The 18,226-nt window shown below is 43.6% G+C and overlaps 1 protein-coding gene across 1 annotated transcript in view; it reads right to left on the bottom strand.

The window, feature by feature from the left end:
* Positions 1 to 12,561, bottom strand: part of LOC136873786 (uncharacterized) — a 788,774-nt gene extending 776,213 nt beyond the window's left edge. The window contains exon 1 of the mRNA XM_068227569.1: positions 12,483 to 12,561. The gene's annotated coding sequence lies outside the window, so the exon portion shown is untranslated. The remainder of the gene's footprint in view (positions 1 to 12,482) is intronic.
* Positions 12,562 to 18,226: the final 5,665 nt, after the last annotated feature.

The following is an 18,226-nucleotide window of genomic DNA, read 5'->3' as shown; positions in this document are numbered from 1 at the left end:
TAATACCTTGTAAGGGGCCTTAACCAGGGTAACGGTAAAGACCTCAACGGCAGTGAAGGCGAAAATAAAATTTATTGGTACGGTGGAACTGGCGGTAGGGCCACATGGCACCTGAGGTTAACAGTAGCAACCTACTGCCTTGTAGGAAGAGGAGGGATACTCAAAGGGAACATCCCCGACAGAAAAGGCAGCCACCCAACAGGCTGTGAAGGGGCAGACACCCTGTTGGTTGTGCGCAGGGGTGACTTCTATGCCATGGAAAAAATAAGTAGTCACGTAAATGTCGAGCACATTTAGAAACCGGACAGTCTCAATGGCGACGACCAAGCAATGGACACGGACTAATGTACGGAACTGGAGAAGGCTGGTTGCTTCGAGAGACGACTGGAGGAGACAAGTGATCGACAAGGCCCAGGTCCTTCAAGGACTGTAGCCCCGGATAAGTAAGTATTTCTCTAGTAACGACGGTAATTCTTAATTTACCGCGGATTTTCCACTTTATTGGTGTAAATGCAATTATTATGTTCCATTTGGGACAAATATTACAGTGACATTCCGTGGATACCTTTGGTCTACATAACCATTGTCTTAAATCCAACAAAAGCTTCCTTCGAACAACGGTCGGTCTCGACATGAATGCTGATACCGCTAGAACGAGAATGTGGAAGGAAAGAACTGCTCATTTCTCCAACTCCCAAGCCTCCCTTCTGGCCACAAGGAGGACCGGCCTACGCATGGAAGGCACAACAGACTACGTACAAGAGTCAGCAGAACCAAGCTGAACCTGCAGAAATGAGGGTTTTCGAGGGACTCTCCCCTCTGTAATTTTGGGGAACTAGAGTCAGATCAACACCATTACCGGTGCCCATTATGTCCAACAACATGTACAGCGGGAGATTTAACACTTGCCAATCCTAGCACTATTGGCATCGCTCGCTACTGGGCACAGCACATTTAATACGATAAGGCCTACCTGGCGATCAGACGTTTTTTGAATGGTTCTATTCACTTCTGGCAGAGAACATTTAATAGGATAAGGCCTACCTATCGATCTGCGTAGAGTGTCAGCCGAGGAGCCCGATGTAGTGCCACACAGTTTCTAAAGAATATTATTTCTAGATTTCAATTTTTCTGCGGTTTTCGTCTAAAATCATCATTTAATTTACACGCACTTCGTGGCCATTCCTTTCCTTCAGTCTTTTAAAGTTCAGACCTCTTCCATTTCTCTCTGATCAGTATTAATAGAGGATGATTGCCCAATGGTACTTCCAATTAAATCAGTTATCATCAACACCAGTGTACTTAAAGAATGTCGTCATCTTCCTAGTCCTAACCCTAGCCTTATTTGTATTCCGCAGACACCGAAGACCCCTACGTGTTAGTACGACGTTGATAATAATAAGAAGAAAAATAGTATATTTTCTTGGACTTTTCTCCTTTTTACTTGCGGTCAGTTTGCCACTAGTTCTCTCTTGAACTAGTCTACGGATGCTTATTGTAATAAAGAAATAACCGGCATATCGCGCGCAGAGGAAGAACAGCAAAATTATGTAACATTATCAGAGGAATGTGGGAAAATAGGTGAAAACAGACAAAATTACATGTAATAAATGAAAAGATACCGTGGACTATATAAAACTTAGTTAAAGTGTAGGAAATATACTATACTAATATTATAAAGAGGAAAAATGTGTATATTTGTTTGTAATGTTTGGACTCAAAAACTAAAACTACTGAACCGATTTTAAAAATTACTTCACCTATAGAACGCTACATTGCCAGTGAGTAACATGGACTGTATTTTATTTTCAAAACAATTCAAGGGAGGGGGGGGGGGCGACTGGGGCAGATATAAAAATATAAAACTAATAGGCTAATATAGGCGAAATCGAATTTGTCGTACAAGGACGAGACAAAGCTCTTTTTAAGCCCCTTGACGCAAAGAACAAAACTCGGTAAGCCCTAGGGCCCGAAAACCATGTTTCAAGGCCCTAAAACCAACCGTTATGGAGATATTGGAACCACACTACCCCTGCTATAGGAATTGGATAAAGAAACGAACTACCGTAACAATGGCAACGTCAGCTCCAGGAATCTACAGCAGCGGAATTATCTACAATATATATCACAAAAAACCTAACATGTTACAGCCATGAAAATTGGTATTTGAAATCTCCTTTAAAAATAAAAGATCACAAATTTTTGTTTTCAGAAAATCCGCTTAAGGGATGAGGGTACGGAGGGGGGGGGGGGGGGTGAAAAGAAGTGAAGGAGTTGAATTCTTTAGATGAGGATACATGTAGGCCTATCCCAGAAACTGAAGATGTTACAGGCGTTAAAACTGGTATTTGGAATCTCTTTTAAAAATAAATGAACACATTTTGTTTGGAAAATCCACTTAAGGGGGTGAAATAATAAAAAAAAGCGGGTGAATTTTTTAAATGAGTATCTTCTTCTTCTACCGCTTTTCCCACACCTGTGCGGTTGCGGGTGCGAACTGTGTCCGACATGTGGATTTGCCCCTGTTTTACAGCTGGGTGCCCTTCCTGGCGCCAACCCGGTGTGTAGGGATGTAATTACTATTGCGTGTTCCTGTTGTGGTTGGTAATGTGGTGTGTTCAGTGAATATGAAGAGGTGAGTGTTGGGGCAAACACAAACAAATTAATCACACGCGATTAAAATCCCCGACCCAGCCCGGAATCGAACCCGGAACCCTGTGAACCGAAGGCCTCAACGCTGTCCACTCAGCCAAAGAGTGGGGCAGTTTTTAAAATGAGTATATCTACAGTATATCTCCCCAGACGTAAAAATTGGTATTTGTAATCCCCTTTGAAAAAAAAACCACGTACTTCTTGTTTTCGGAAAATTAACTTAAGCTGGAGATCGAAAATAAGTGAAAAAGGTGTTGAATTATCTTTATTAGGGTACTTATATCTCAAAAACTAAGATGTTACAGACGTGAAAATCAGTATTTGGAATCTCCTTTAGAAATAAAGAAACCCCCTTTTTTTTTCGACTTAAAAGAGGACTGTTTCTCACATGTAGAGTTCCATGTCGCATGTTCCAGATTTAGCTCTGCCAGTAGCCTGGTCATCTTAGTCCCAAAAGGCACTGCCACAAACGTGGTTTACAAAACGGTTCTGGGGTAAATGAAATGCAATTTTTCGGTGAGTTTCTATACTTTAGGCAATTTCAGGTAATGTCTTAGTGCAGTACCGAGGAACAATTATTTTTAATCAACTTACCAAATCCTCGCGAGCTAAGCCGAGGGTAACAGCTAGTGTCTAAATAAAGTTCATGGGGTAGGTACTAAACCAAACCAAACCCCATGGCGCAACAGCCCCGAAGGCCCATGGCCTACCAAGCGATCGCTGCTCTGCCCGAGGGCCTGCAGATTATGAGGTGCCGTGTGGTCAGTACGACCGTTATTCTTGACTTCCTAGACCGGGGCCGCTATCTCAACGTCAGATAGCTCCTCAATTGTAATCACGTAGGTTGAGTGGACCTCGAACCAGCCCTCACATTCATGTAAAATCCCTGATCTGGCCGGGAATCAAATCCGGGGCCTCCGGGTAAGAGGCAGACACACTTACCCCTACACCGGCTCATGGAATAGGTACTGTATCAGTATATTGTAGTTTTATTGTGTTTTGCGACAGTCTGTTAATTGGAATATGTTTCGATTTTCTAATACTAACAAAACTAGTTGTATATAATTGCGATGGGTGGATGTTCCCTCCTAAGCTGGCGGTCATCCGTGATTGGGGGAAGGGAATCCTGTTCGATGCCTTCGTTCATTCATTTGTGGTAAGACCACACATGAGGAGGTAGCCGAATTCCGGGAAGTCTAACTTTTAAGACAAGTCTGAGTAATATTAATCGGATACGTGCCTATCATTTTAATTATTTCTTGTAACATTTGGCTAATTGGAATATTTTTAATATTTGTTGTTATGTACTAACAAATCTATTTAACACCTTGTAATTGTTATGATTACAATAAGCGAATACTCTCTCTCTGTCGAGTTGGTGGTCATCCGTGATTGGGAGAATATGTGTGTGCTAGGTGTTGTGCGAATAGAAAATGATGCTGTAAAAATAATTATGGCACGTAAATGTTGCTATGTAGTTGGAAAATCTTCCTCTAAATAGACACATGCATTTGCCCTTTTATCCATTGCCATGTTTGAAGCTTAGTTTGCATTCAGATTTAATCCTAGCAATGTTCTGCTAAATTATTTCACAGCCGTAACAGTCGAACTCAGAATACACAATTTATGATTTCCTTTCTTGGTGGTACAACAGATAGTGAACTAAATGATACTCGTGAAAGACCTATATAACATTCCCCATGGCTGAAGACTGGTTTTCTGCAATGATGACAGATTGTTGCCGAAAGCCCTGTTTAAAGGGTAGTTAGCCAACCTATTACCTTGAGTCTCCCGGTTCGATTCTTGGCGAGATTAGGGATTTTTACCAGAATTTGAAGGCTGTTTCAAGGTCCACTCGAGAATGTGAGAACAAAGGAGGGGCTATCCGACGCTGAGAAAGCGGCCCCGGTCTCCCGAGAGTTCGTTCGCTTGGTAGTTCAAGGCCAATAACGGTAGTGGAGGGGGGGAAGACAGATTTCGTCAAGAGTGTGACCCTGAGACTTAATGATCGTCATTGAAAAATTAACGATACTGGGAACTGCTTTCGCTTAATTTTTTTTTAATCATTCATGCGTCACAGCGAATATCTGTTATTATGACCTGTGGGCTGGGTGGCTCACACGGTAGAAGCATCAGCCGTCCGAATCCAAGTCGACGAGTTCGATCCCGACTCAGTCCACTGGTATTGAAATGAAATGGCGTATGGCTTTTAGTGCCGGGAGTGTCGGAAGACAAGTTCGGCTCAACAGATGCAGGTCTTTTGGTTTGACGCCCGTAGACGACCTGCACGTCGTAATGAGGATAAAATGATGATGAAAACGACACTTACACCCATCCCCCGTGCCAGTGAAATTAACCAATTATGGTTAAAATTCCCGACCCCGCTGGGAATCGAACCCGGGACCCCTGTGACCAAAGACCAGTAAGCTAACCTTTTATCCATGGAGCCGGACACTGAGCTGAAATAAGCGAAACTCGTGTCGCTAGATTTAGAGGAACTTGAAAGAACACTTGTGGAATGACATTCTGTCACATTGGCATCTCCTTAATCTGTTTGTCTGTTAGGTCATCAGCCCAGGGGCTGGTTGGATCCTCAAATAGCACCACCAAAGGCTATGCAGTTATAGAGAAACCGCAAAAACCAATGGCAGCACCAAAATGAGGCGTACTAGGCAAGATGGGCAGTAAGGTAGTTTGCCATTGCTTTCCTCACTGGACCAGAAGGTGCTACTGCAGCACGACTGATCCTATGAGCAACACCTTTCATAACACTCAGGCACTAGTTGTGCTCCAAATGTCATTACTCAGCACCACCCATACCCCAGCAGCTTCCATACTGTGACAGCCATGGATGAGACTGGAACTCTGGTGGAAGCTACACTTTGCTCTGGCCTGTGCCAAGAGACGGATACAATAATACTGCATCCATCAAGAAATGGCAACAGGCATCTCCTTAATCTATAAATGTAATTATTGGAACGTTTAAACATAAGATTATTATTATTATTATTATTATTATTATTATTATTATTATTATTATTATTATTATTATTATTATTATTATTATTATTATTATTATCATTTCTTCTTCTTCTTCTTAATCTGTTTACTCTCCAGGGTCGGTTTTTCCCTCGGACTCAGCTAGGGATCCCACCTCTACCGCCTCAAGGGCAGTGTCCTGGAGCGTCAGACTCTGGGTCGGGGGATACAACAGGGGAGAATGACCAGTAACTCGCCCAGGCGGCTACACCTGCTAATCTGAACAGGGGCCTTGGTGGGGGATGGGAAGATGGGAAGGGATAGACAAGGAAGAAGGAAGGAAGCGGCCGTGGCCTTAAGTTAGGTACCATCCCGGCATTTGCCTGGAGGAGAAGTGGGAAACCACGGAAAACCATTTCCAGGATGGCTGAGGTGTGAATCGAACCCACCTCTACTCAGTTGACCTTCCGAGGCTGAGTGGACCCCGTTCCAGCCCTCACACCACTTTTCAAATTTCGTGGCAGAGCCGGAAATCGAACCCGGGCCTCCGGGGGTGGCAGCTAACCACACTATCCATTACACGGCAGAGGCGGACATTATTATTATTATTATTATTATTATTATTATTATTATTATTATTATTATTATTATTATTATTATTATTCCTAACACGTCCCCGGACACTTCTGGCACACAAACAAACAAAAAAAAAAAAAAAAAAAACTGCGATAATTAAAATCTGGGAGCGAATATCGGCTCTCCAACAGGCAACACCAGACAGTGGCGGCCGCCCCCATTCCCCACGCACACTTCGTGGAAGAAAAGAATACTGTACCCCGTTTTAGCCGTCTGAAACTAAGAATTATAAAAATGTACAAACCCTGTTGTCCTTTTTAGCTAATTTTTTCCTTTCTGTCTTTCCTTTCTTAATCTGTTTACCCTTCAGGGATGGTTTTTCCCTTGGACTCAACGAGGGATCCCACCTCTACCGCCTGGAGCGTGAGACTTTGGGTCGAGGGATTAAACTGGGGAGGAGGACCAGTACCGCGCCCAGGCGGCCTCACCTGCTATGTTGAACAGGAGCCTTGAAGGGGGGATGGGAATTTTGGAAGGGATAGACAAGGAAAAGGGAAGGAAGCGGCCGTGGCTTGAAGTTAGATACAATCAGTGGCGGTGGGCTCTCAGGAGCACATGAGCACGTGAACGCCCAATTCTAATGGATATTCACGCATTCCTGGATAATTCAACGTTGTTTCCCTTGTTTCTGCCTGATTTCGTCGATCGATAGTATTCGACTTATATCGAAGGTCCGTTACACTGACAGCTGTTCGTTTCGACTGACAATGCAGGGAGCACAGTGGAGATTTTGCTACGAGCCTGAAGACCATATGCATGCGCATGGAGATGACGTCATGGTTTATGCACAGATATCTCCATAAGCGAGGAGCACGGTAAGGATATTCTACAACTAGGTACCCTCAAATACAGTAGAGACAATACACGACACTTACGGATTTCGCCTTGCTAAAATGGGAGACAATTCGACGGTAGCGCTCCTAGTGACTTGACCTGAACAAATCGCGCTAAATTCAAATATCAATGGAAATGTATATACGGAAATGGATAAATAAATTACGTCTAGAAAGAAAGTGGTATTGAGATATTAACTTCGAAGTTGCTAAAGCAATTCTGGATAAATGAATGAAGAATTATTTAAAAGGTTATTATTCAAAGACTGAAATTAGACATATAAACAAGGTGTGAAATGGACTGCTGTGAAATGGCTTGATCTTTCATTTATGCATTACTTTTTTAGCTTTAGCATACCTGCCTGAAATCTTAGGGTTGGATTTGTCTTTTTTCCTCATTTAAAAACAATGTATCATCACATTGAGACATTTGTCAATAAAAATATCGGCACATTCCTTACACATATGATGCAATGAATTAACATTTAATAGCTGGACAATTTTCCTCTTAACATGAAGCCTACTAACAGAAAGAAAATCTATAAAATCCCGGCTTTAATCTGAGAAGAGGGATAAAAGAAAGAAAAGTTTGAAAATGTTGTCGATAGTGATGCTTTGAGGAATATTTACGTACAATTAGAGTAAAAATGTAACATACCCTTGGCTGTATAGTCCAGGATTTTTAAAGTCGCTGGCCTGGAAATGATCTGAACAGATCTTATAATTCTTATACAAGCGTAACGTCCCTTCTTTTTTGTACACTTTATCCAAATCGCTTCTGTGACATTTCAAAACCCACAGATCACACCTACAACAACACATCGGTATTGAAGGTTAACTGCTGCACTATACAATAAAATATGCGTATTATATTTTAAGCCCGTTAAAACATGGGTCAAGCAGGTCAGAAGATTATGAAGTACTATAAAAATCTCTGTCACTGGAAGAATATATATGCAAACACAATATTACTTACATGTTCTTGTCACGAGGGAACCTGAAGAACGAGCGGGCATTTTTCTCTACTTCGTAATTACTGCAGCCAAACACAGCACATACCTTTCCCCTCATGTTGAGAGGAGATATCAAGGAATGACACACGCTACTATTTAATTATGTCAACTCACTGAAAACGCATAAATAACACCAAAAACTTCACACAAAAATATACGTGCTCTTATGACAGAATCAGTACCGTTCAGGTCTATCCGCTAGAGTGTGCTCCAATAGCTGTCCCTCGATATCTCGCTCAGTGTCGTGTATTGTCTCTACTGTATTTGGTACCCTGAAACAAGTGATAGTATTACAGTTGACCACAAGAGTCCGCCACCTCCCCTGTTACTGCTGGCCACAGCTCCCAAAAGTTACTATTGCATTACATAGCCGGATTTCGCTAGTAGGTAATTCAGACCAAATACAATAGAGACAATACACGACACTGAGCGAGATATCGAGGGACAGCTATTGGAACTCACTCTAGCGGATAGACCTGAACGGTACTGATTCTGTCATAAGAGCACGTGTATTTTTGTGTGAAGTTTTTGGTGTTATTTATGCGTTTTCAGTGAGTTGACATAATTAAATAGTAGCGTGTGTCATTCCTTGATATCTCCTCTCAACATGAGGGGAAAGGTATGTGCTGTGTTTGCCTGCAGTAATTACGAAGTAGAGAAAAATGCGCGCTCGTTCTTCAGGTTCCCTCGTGACAAGAACATGTAATATTGTGTCTGCATATATATTCTTCCAGTGACAGGGATTTTTATAGTACTTCATAATTTTCTGACCTGCTCGACCCATGTTTTAACGGGCTTAAAATATAATACTCATATTTGATTGTATAGTGCAGCAGTTAACCTTCAATGCCGATGTGTTGTTGTAGGTGTGATCTGTGGGTTTTGAAATGTCACAGAAGCGATTTGGATAAAGTGTACAAGAAAGAAGGGACGTTACGCTTGTATAAGAATTATAAGATCTGTTCAGATCATTTCCAGGCCAGCGACTTTAAAAATCCTCGACTATACAGCCAAGGGTATGTTACATCTTTACTCTAATTGTACGTAAATATTCCTCAAAGCATCACTATCGACAACATTTTCAAACTTTTCTTTCTTTTATCCCTCTTCTCAGATTAAAGCCGGGATTTTATAGATTTTCTTTCTGTTAGTAGGCTTCATATTAAGAGGAAAATTGTCCAGCTATTAAATGTTAATTCATTGCATCATATTTGTAAGGAATGTGCCGATATTTTTATTGACAAATGTCTTAATGTGATGATACATTGTTTTTAAATGAGGAAAAAAGACAAATCCAACCGTAAGATTTCAGGCAGGTATGCTAAAGCTAAAAAAGAAATGCATAAATGAAAGATTAAGCCATTTCACAGCAGTCCATTTCACACCTTGTTTATATGTCTAATTTCAGTCTTTGAATAATAACCTTTTAAATAATTCTTCATTCATTTATCCAGAATTGCTTTAGCAACTTCGAAGTTAATATCTCAATACCACTGTCTTTCTAGACGTAATTTATTTATCCATTTCCGTATATACATTTCCATTGATATTTGAATTTAGAGCGATTTGTTCAGGTCAAGTCACTAGGAGCGCCACCGTCGAATTGTCTCCCATTTTAGCAAGGCGAAATCCGTAAGTGTCGTGTATTGTCTCTACTGTATTTGTTCAGACCATGGTTCGTAATCACGGGAAGAAGTTTGCTTTACATTGTGAGTGGAGAATCGTATCTATTTCAATTAGATAATTTAATTAATGTAGTAATTGCACGCACTATTTTATGCTTGTTTTCATACTTAGGTGAACTCGTGCTGGATAAATCCAAGAATAGTGTTCGCGTCTTTTAATATTAGCTACAATACAGCATTGTAGCGAAGTTGCTGTGAATTTTCTTTTACCGAGCTGAGTAATGAACCTGCCAACTTGTGGTCAGAAATCCGTCTGAGTCATTCAGCCCGGCAGTTGTAATTTTAGTTTTGTTGTACATTCACTGATTAGTCTCGGAAAAATGCATCATCGGTTATAAGGGGTTCTACCAAATTATGAGTGGAGAAGCAACCGTACAAGGAACTTTTAGTGCAATGATTTTAAAAAGTTATTTTGTACTGATTTGGTATATTTGAGACGTGAACACACAATTTGTTGTGAACCCCCTGAAAATTTTGTCGCGAGCCGCCACGGGGTACCACCCTGGCATTGGCCTGGAGGAGAAGTGGGAAACCACGGGAAACCAGTTCGAGGATGACTGAGGTGGGAATCGAACCCACCTCTACTTAGTTGACCTCTCGAGGCCGAGTGGACCCCGTTCCAGTCCTCGTACCACTTTTCGAATTTCATGGCACAGCCGGGAATCGAACCTGGGCCTCCGCCGGTGGCAGCTAATCACGCTAACCACTACACCACAGAGGCAGACAATTCTTTCCTTTAATTTCTTTAATTATTAAGAATAATACTTCGCGTAAATATGCACAAAATTTCGTTAGCCGCGGCTAACCGAACTGTACAGCGCCACAACAGGTAGTGAAGACCGGCGGAGCAATGTGTAGCATTTTTTCTAAAATTTATTTATTGGGTTTAGTTAGGCAACAGATCAAATAGCCAGCTACAATACATTGGAATACAAAAATATGGCAGTAAATACACACTTACTATATATACACACGCATAAATCTTCCATAATAGTGTACTTGGATTTCGTAGTTTTAATAGTACTGAGTCCTTAAAGAACACACACACACACACACACACACACACACACACACACACACACACACACACACACACACACACACACACACAGAGAGAGAGAGAGAGAGAGAGAGAGAAGAAGCAATTTAAACACTGCAACTGTAGTCTTTTGTCCGCCTCTGTGGTGTAGTGGTTAGTGTGATTAGCTGCCACCCCCGGAGGCCCAGGTTCGATTCCCGGCTCTGCCACGAAGTTTGAAAAGTGGTATGAGGGCTGGAACGGGGTCCACTCAGCCTCGGGAGGTCTACTGAGTAGAGGTGGGTTCGACTCCCACCTCAGCCATCCTTGAAGTGGTTTTCCGTGTTTTCCCACTTCTCCTCCAGGCAAATGCCGGGATGGTACCTAACTTAAGACCACGGCCGCTTCTTTCCCTCTTCCTTGTATATCCCTTCCAAACATCCCATCCCCCACCAAGGCCCCTGTTCAGCATAGCAGGTGAGGCCGCCTGGGCGAGGTACTGGTCATCCTCCCCAGTTGTATCCCCCGACCCAATGTCTCACTCTCCAGGACGCTGCCCTTGAGGCGTTAGAGGTGGGATCCTTCGCTGAGTCCGAGGGAAAAGCCAACCCTGGTGCGTAAGCAGATTAAGAAAGAAAGAACTGTAGTCTTTTAAGTAATTTTTTCTGATACTGTAGCACTTCAAACCTTAGTCTTAAATCGGTCTCCCTTAAGAACTTGGCGATTTCTTTACACATTTCTGGTTGCTGGGATGATAAAATGGTAAGTGGGCGTTGGAATTTGATTATGTAGCATGTTCTGCAACGAAGGGTAACAGGTGCATGTTTTTGCCAAGGTCACCCGCTCGCCGCACGCATTCGTCAGTCTGGCAGACTCGGTCAATAATGAGTCTGTTCAGTTGTACCCAGACTCATTCTCTTTGGTTCTACCTAGTGTCTGTTACTTTGTTAGAGTGTATGCAAATACTAAATGACTTTGCAATTGTATAATCACGCCATAGAATATTGTAAAACATGCTTAATTATTGTTCCTTGGTGAAAATTTTACTGTGTACTGTGTACAGTATCAGCCTCGGGAGGTCAACTGAGTAGAGGTGGGTTCGATTCCCACCTCAGCCATCCTGGAAGTGGTTTTCCGTGGTTTCCCACTTCTCCTCCGGGTAAATGCCGGGATGGTACCTAACTTAAGACCACAGCTGCTTCCTTCCCTCTTCCGTGTCTATCCCTTCCAATCTTCCCATCCTCCCACAAGGCCCCTGTTCAGCATAGCAGGTGAGGCCGCCTGGGCGAGGTACTGGCCATTTTCCCCAGCGAGAAAGCAACCCAGTTTATTACAAATTATGGTCGCTTTAAATCATATCTCCATAAAATGACCATAATGGATTCACCACTCTGCAGCTGCCCGGAAAAGTCTCCACAGACTGCTCGACACCTGTTGACTGAATGCACCACGTACTCAAGAGAACGACCAGCTGTGCTACGGTCAACTCCCCTGCCAACGATTCTGAAATACCACTGGAACACTGTCGAAGTAACAGAATTCCTCAAAAAAATCTTCCCTTCACTTCAATATCTATATGTTGTTATCATAACTGTAAATATCCCCAGCAAGCAAATAAGCTACAATACCCAATCCTTCATTACCCTTAATAATAGCAGCAGCTTACCTCATACGACAATTCTCCTTGCGGTGTGCTGTAGTCGGCTGCTGAAGAAAGGATGAGTGATCCAAGTCATGTGAAGGTTATATATTGACCAGTGATAAGCCATTTGCACTATGACCCGAGAGAAACGAGTCCATAACTAACTTAGTTGTTTTTCCAACAAAGCTCCACACAGAGACGCAAACTCCCTCCCTCGTGAAACACTCGTGAAGGTCAACGGTCAAGATTGCATAAGCTCGTCGCCATATGGTCCGGGGACTTCCCGTATTGGTAGAGGCTCACTGTGGGTTTCATGTCTAATACTAAGCCTTAGTCCCATTCAATACAACAGATGTGATCAGATTCATCGATTAATTGACAAAACTTACGCACATTGTCGAATGTTCTTGAGTCACGAAGTTCTTTATTATTATTATTATTATTATTATTATTATTATTATTATTATTATTAAGATGTTGCCGAGTCCTCTCCTTCGTTCCGGAATGAGTCTGCTAAGAGCGACCGCCGGGCTGAGTGGCTCAGACAGTTGAAGTGCTGGCCTTCTGACCCTAGCTCGGCAGGTTCGATCCTGGTTCAGTCCGGTGGTATTTGAAGATGCTCAAATATGTCAGCCTCATGTCGGTAGATTTACTGGAACGTAATAGAATTCCCGCGGGAAAAAATTTCGGCACCTCGGCGTCTCCGAAAACCGAAAAAGTAGTTAGTGGGACGTAAAGCAAATTTTAGAAGAAAAAAAGAGTGACCAAGAGTGCTAATTTAATGATCTTAAATTGAAAGTCAAGTTGAGTGTCACATGTGTCAAGTACAGATACGTCCCAGTTTACATGGAACATGTGCCAGTATTTTTGATTTTCTCCCGGCTTTGAAACGAAAAAAAATGTTGTTGCTAGTGACTTCACGTTCCATCGACACAGATAGGTCTTATGGGGACGATGGGATAGGAAAGGCCTAGGAGTTGGAAGGAAGCAGCCGTGGCCTTAATTAAGGTACAGCCCCAGCATTTGTCTGGTGTGAAAATCGGAAACCACGGAAAGCCATCTTCAGGGCTGCCGACAGTGGGATTCGAACCCACTATCTCCTGGATGCAAGCCCACAGCCGCGCGCCCCTAACCGCACGGCCAACTCGCCAGGTGAAACAAACAGATGAAAACCTTTTATTTTTGTGACAGAGTACCGAGGGAAAATAATGTTAGCCATTCTGGGAGACTACGTGATAAAGGTTATATTATTGAAAGCAATCAGAGGTATTTATGTTGACAATTGTCCGGCTCCATGGCTAAATGGTTAGCGTGCTGGCCTTTGGTCACAGGGGTCACGGCTTCGATTCCCGGCAGGGTCGGGAATTTTAACAATCATTAGTTAATTCCGCTGGCATGGGGGCTGGGTGTATGTGCTGTCTTCATCATTTCATCCTCATCACGACACGGAGGTCGCCTACGGGAGTCAAATCAAAAGACCTGCATCTGGCGAGCCGAACTTGTCCTCGGACACTCCCGGCACTAAAAGCCATACGCCATTTCATTTCATGTTGACAATTGGGCTGCAGTGGAAACTGATGATAGCTTGGTTTTAGGGTACTTACAGGTTTTAGACAAGGCTGTAATCTATCACCTTCGTTCTTCATAGTTTGTATGCATGTATGTTCAGTCCGTCAGCGATGCCGCTGGTGGGATCCTAAACAGCTCTGCCATCAGCTGTCATAGATGGCCTAGGCATCACTGAAGAGGCGTACTAGGGAAATGAGGAGTGAGGTAGTTTCCCGTTCCTTTCCTCACGTTCATAGTTTACATGGATCTAATGAAAGGTATAAAGTGGCAGGGAGGGATTCAGTTAGGGGGAAATGTAGTAAGCAGTTTGTTCCATGGCGACGACTTGGTCTTAATAGCAGATTGTCCTGAAAGCCTGCAGTCTAATATCTTGGAACTTGAAAATAGGTGCAATGAGTATGGAATGAAATTTAGCCTTTCCAGCACTGAAGTAAAGTCAGTAGGTAAGAAACCCAAGAGAACTGAATGTCAGGTTCGGAATACAATGCTGGAACAGGTGGGTTATTTCAAGTATTTAGGATGTGTATTTGCACAGGATGATAGTAGAATGAGATTGTATCATGGTGAGCTGTGATCCAGCCCGCCGACCAAGTTCAGAAAGCAAGCAAATAAGCTACAATACCCAATCCTTCGTTACCCCTAATAATAATAATAATAATAATAATAATAATAATAATAATAATAATAATAATAATAACGCAGTGAGCTCGCAGATGCGATCAACAGTATTCTGTAAGAAGGAAGTCAGCTCCCGGGCGAAACCGGTCTGTTTTCAGACCAACTTTAATTTAAGGGAGTGAAAGCTGGGTGGACTCAGGATATCTGATTCATAAGTTAGAAGTAACAGACATGAAAGTACCGAGAATCATCACTGGTAGACACCGGTGAGAACAATGGAAGGAGGGTACTCGGAATGAGGGGATAAAGATGAAGTTGGGATTTAACTTTATTGATGAGGCTGTACGCATGAACCGGCGTCGGTAGTGGGGTCGTGTGAGACGAATAAAGGAGGATAGGTTACCTAGGAGAATAATGCACTGGATCATGGGGGGGGGGGGGGTAAGAGAAGTAGAGGGAGACCAAGACAACGATGGTTAGACTCAGTTACTAATGATTTAGAGATAAGAGGTATATAAATAAATGAGGCCACAGGACTAGTTACAAATACAGGATTGTGTTGGTGTTTAGCAAAATCACAGATGCTTGCAGGCTGAATCCTTAAAGGCATAACAATCTATAATGAAGTAGTTTGTATGTTTTTATTTTTATTTTCACTCTTCATTTTGTTGTGTAAAATACTTGGTGTCCGCCTCTACGGTGTAGTGGTTAGTGTGATTAACTGCCACCCCCGGAGGCCCAGGTTCGATTCCCGGCTCTGCCACAAAATGTGAAAAGTAGTACGAGGGCTGGAACGGGGTCTACTCAGCCTCGGGAGGTCTACTGAGTAGAGGTGGGTTCGAATTCTACCTTAGCCATCCTAAAAGTGGTTTTCTGTGGTTTCCCACTTCTCCTCCAGGCAAATGCCGGGATAGTACCTAACTTAAGGCCACGGCCGCTTCCTTCCCTCTTCCTTGTCTATCCCTTCCAATCTTCCCATCCCCCCACAAGGCCCCTGTTCAGCATAGCAGGTGAGGCCGCCTGGGCAAGGTACTGGTCATTCTCCCCACTTGTATCCTCCGAACCAATGTCTCACGCTCCAGGACACCACCCTTGAGGCGGTAGAGGTGGGATCCCTCGCTGAGTCCGAGGGAAAACCAACCTTGGAGGGTAAACAGAATAAGAAAGAAAGAAAGAAAGAAAGAAAGAAAGAAAGAAAGAAAGAAAGAAAGGAAATAGTTGGTACGACTGTACAAGAATATAACAACTTCGGGATTTTACCGTTAATCCATTCACTTTTCTAGCTTGTAAACAGTGGAACTAACCAGTTTTCTAGTTTAAACAGTTTAAGGACAAGAAAAATATATGCTTCATAGTTTCTATTCACCTCTCTTTGGTTAAAACAAAACCATACGTATTTTCTTATTTTTAAAGGAGATTCTAAATACCAATTTTCATGTCTTTAAACTGGTCAGTCTTCGAGATATAGATACACTCATTTTAAAATTTCACCCCCACCCTTTAACCCCCTTAGCTGGTGTGCCATACACCAGCCTAGAACCATGTGGTGGAAAACAAGTTTTACTAACGCAAGGGGTGCATTTGACCGGCAGCGCTAAGTAACATGCTGTGAACGATAGTCCGGTTCTTTTCTCTTCATATTCTGACGTAACCTGCCCGCTGGCAGTAGTATCCCTGTAAAAATCAGTTGGTAGACATCCCATTCATCACTTGTGCATGCGAGACATTTACACTGACTGACAGAGCAAATGCAACACCAAGAAGGAGTGGTCAGAACTTTATGCCAATTGCAGGGTAGACTGACGTCACTGAGGCAAGCTCATGATGTGAAATGCGCCGCTGTGCTGCGCACGTAGCGAACGATAAATGGGACACGGCGTTGGCGAATGGCCCACTTCGTACCGTGATTTCTCAGCCGACAGTCATTGTAGAACGTGTTGTCGTGTGCCACAGGACACGTGTATAGCTAAGAATGCCAGGCCGCCGTCAACGGAGGCATTTCCAGCAGACAGACGACTTTACGAGGGGTATGGTGATCGGGCTGAGAAGGGCAGGTTGGTCGCTTCGTCAAATCGCAGCCGATACCCATAGGGATGTGTCCACGGTGCAGCGCCTGTGGCGAAGATGGTTGGCGCAGGGACATGTGGCACGTGCGAGGGGTCCAGGCGCAGCCCGAGTGACGTCAGCACGCGAGGATCGGCGCATCCGCCGCCAAGCGGTGGCAGCCCCGCACGCCACGTCAACCGCCATTCTTCAGCATGTGCAAGACACCCTGGCTGTTCCAATATCGACCAGAACAATTTCCTGTCGATTGGTTGAAGGAGGCCTGCACTCCCGGCGTCCGCTCAGAAGACTACCATTGACTCCACAGCATAGACGTACACGCATGGCATGGTGCCGGGCTAGAGCGACTTGGATGAGGGAATGGCGGAACGTCGTGTTCTCCGATGAGTCACGCTTCTGTTCTGTCAGTGATAGTCACCGCAGACGAGTGTGGCGTCGGCGTGGAGAAAGGTCAAATCCGGCAGTAACTGTGGAGCGCCCTACCGCTAGACAACGCGGCATCATGGTTTGGGGCGCTATTGCGTATGATTCCACGTCACCTCTAGTGCGTATTCAAGGCACGTTAAATGCCCACCGCTACGTGCAGCATGTGCTGCGGCCGGTGGCACTCCCGTACCTTCAGGGGCTGCCCAATGCTCTGTTTCATCAGGATAATGCCCCCCCCACACTGCTCGCATCTTCCAACAGGCTCTACGAGGTGTACAGATGATTCCGTGGCCAGCGTACTCTCCGGATCTCTCACCAATCGAACACGTGTGGGATCTCATTGGACGCCGTTTGAAAACTCTGCCCCAGCCTCGTACGGACGACCAACTGTGGCAAATGGTTGACAGAGAATGGAGAACCATCCCTCAGGACACCATCCGTACTCTTATTGACTCTGTACCTCGACGTGTTTCTGCGTGCATCGCCGCTCGCGGCGGTCCTACATCCTACTGAGTCGATGCCGTGCGCATTGTGTAACCTGCATATCGGTTTGAAATAAACATCAATTATTCGTCCGTGCCGTCTCTGTTTTTTTCCCAACTTTCATCCCTTTCGAACCACTCCTTCTTGGTGTTGCATTTGCTCTGTCAGTCAGTGTATAAGTAGAAAGTACGGCGTTCGAGAACCACCTGGTATATATATCAATGGCATGAGTGAAGTGGAATCAGAGGTAAGGCTTTTTGCGGATGATCTTATTCTGTATAGAATAATAAATAAGTTACAAGATTGTGAGCAACTGCAAAATGACCTCGATAATGTTGTGAGATGGACAGTAGGCAATGGTATGATGATAAACGGGGTTAAATGTCGGGTTGTGAGTTTCAGAAATAGAAAAAGTCCTCTCAGTTTTAATTACTGCGTTGGTGGGGTGAAAGTTCCTTTTGGGGATCATTATAAGTATCTAGGTGTTAATATAAGGAAAGATCTTCATTGGAGTAATCACATAAATGGGATTGTAAATAAAGGATACAGATCTCTGCACATGGTTATGAGGGTGTTTAAGGGCTGTTGTAAGGATGTAAAGGAGAGGG

This window comes from Anabrus simplex, chromosome 5 (assembly GCF_040414725.1).
Source record: "Anabrus simplex isolate iqAnaSimp1 chromosome 5, ASM4041472v1, whole genome shotgun sequence".
Taxonomy (NCBI): Eukaryota; Metazoa; Arthropoda; class Insecta; order Orthoptera; family Tettigoniidae; genus Anabrus; species Anabrus simplex.
Note: the sequence above shows the minus strand (reverse complement) of the source record. Positions and strands in the feature narration are given on the sequence as shown.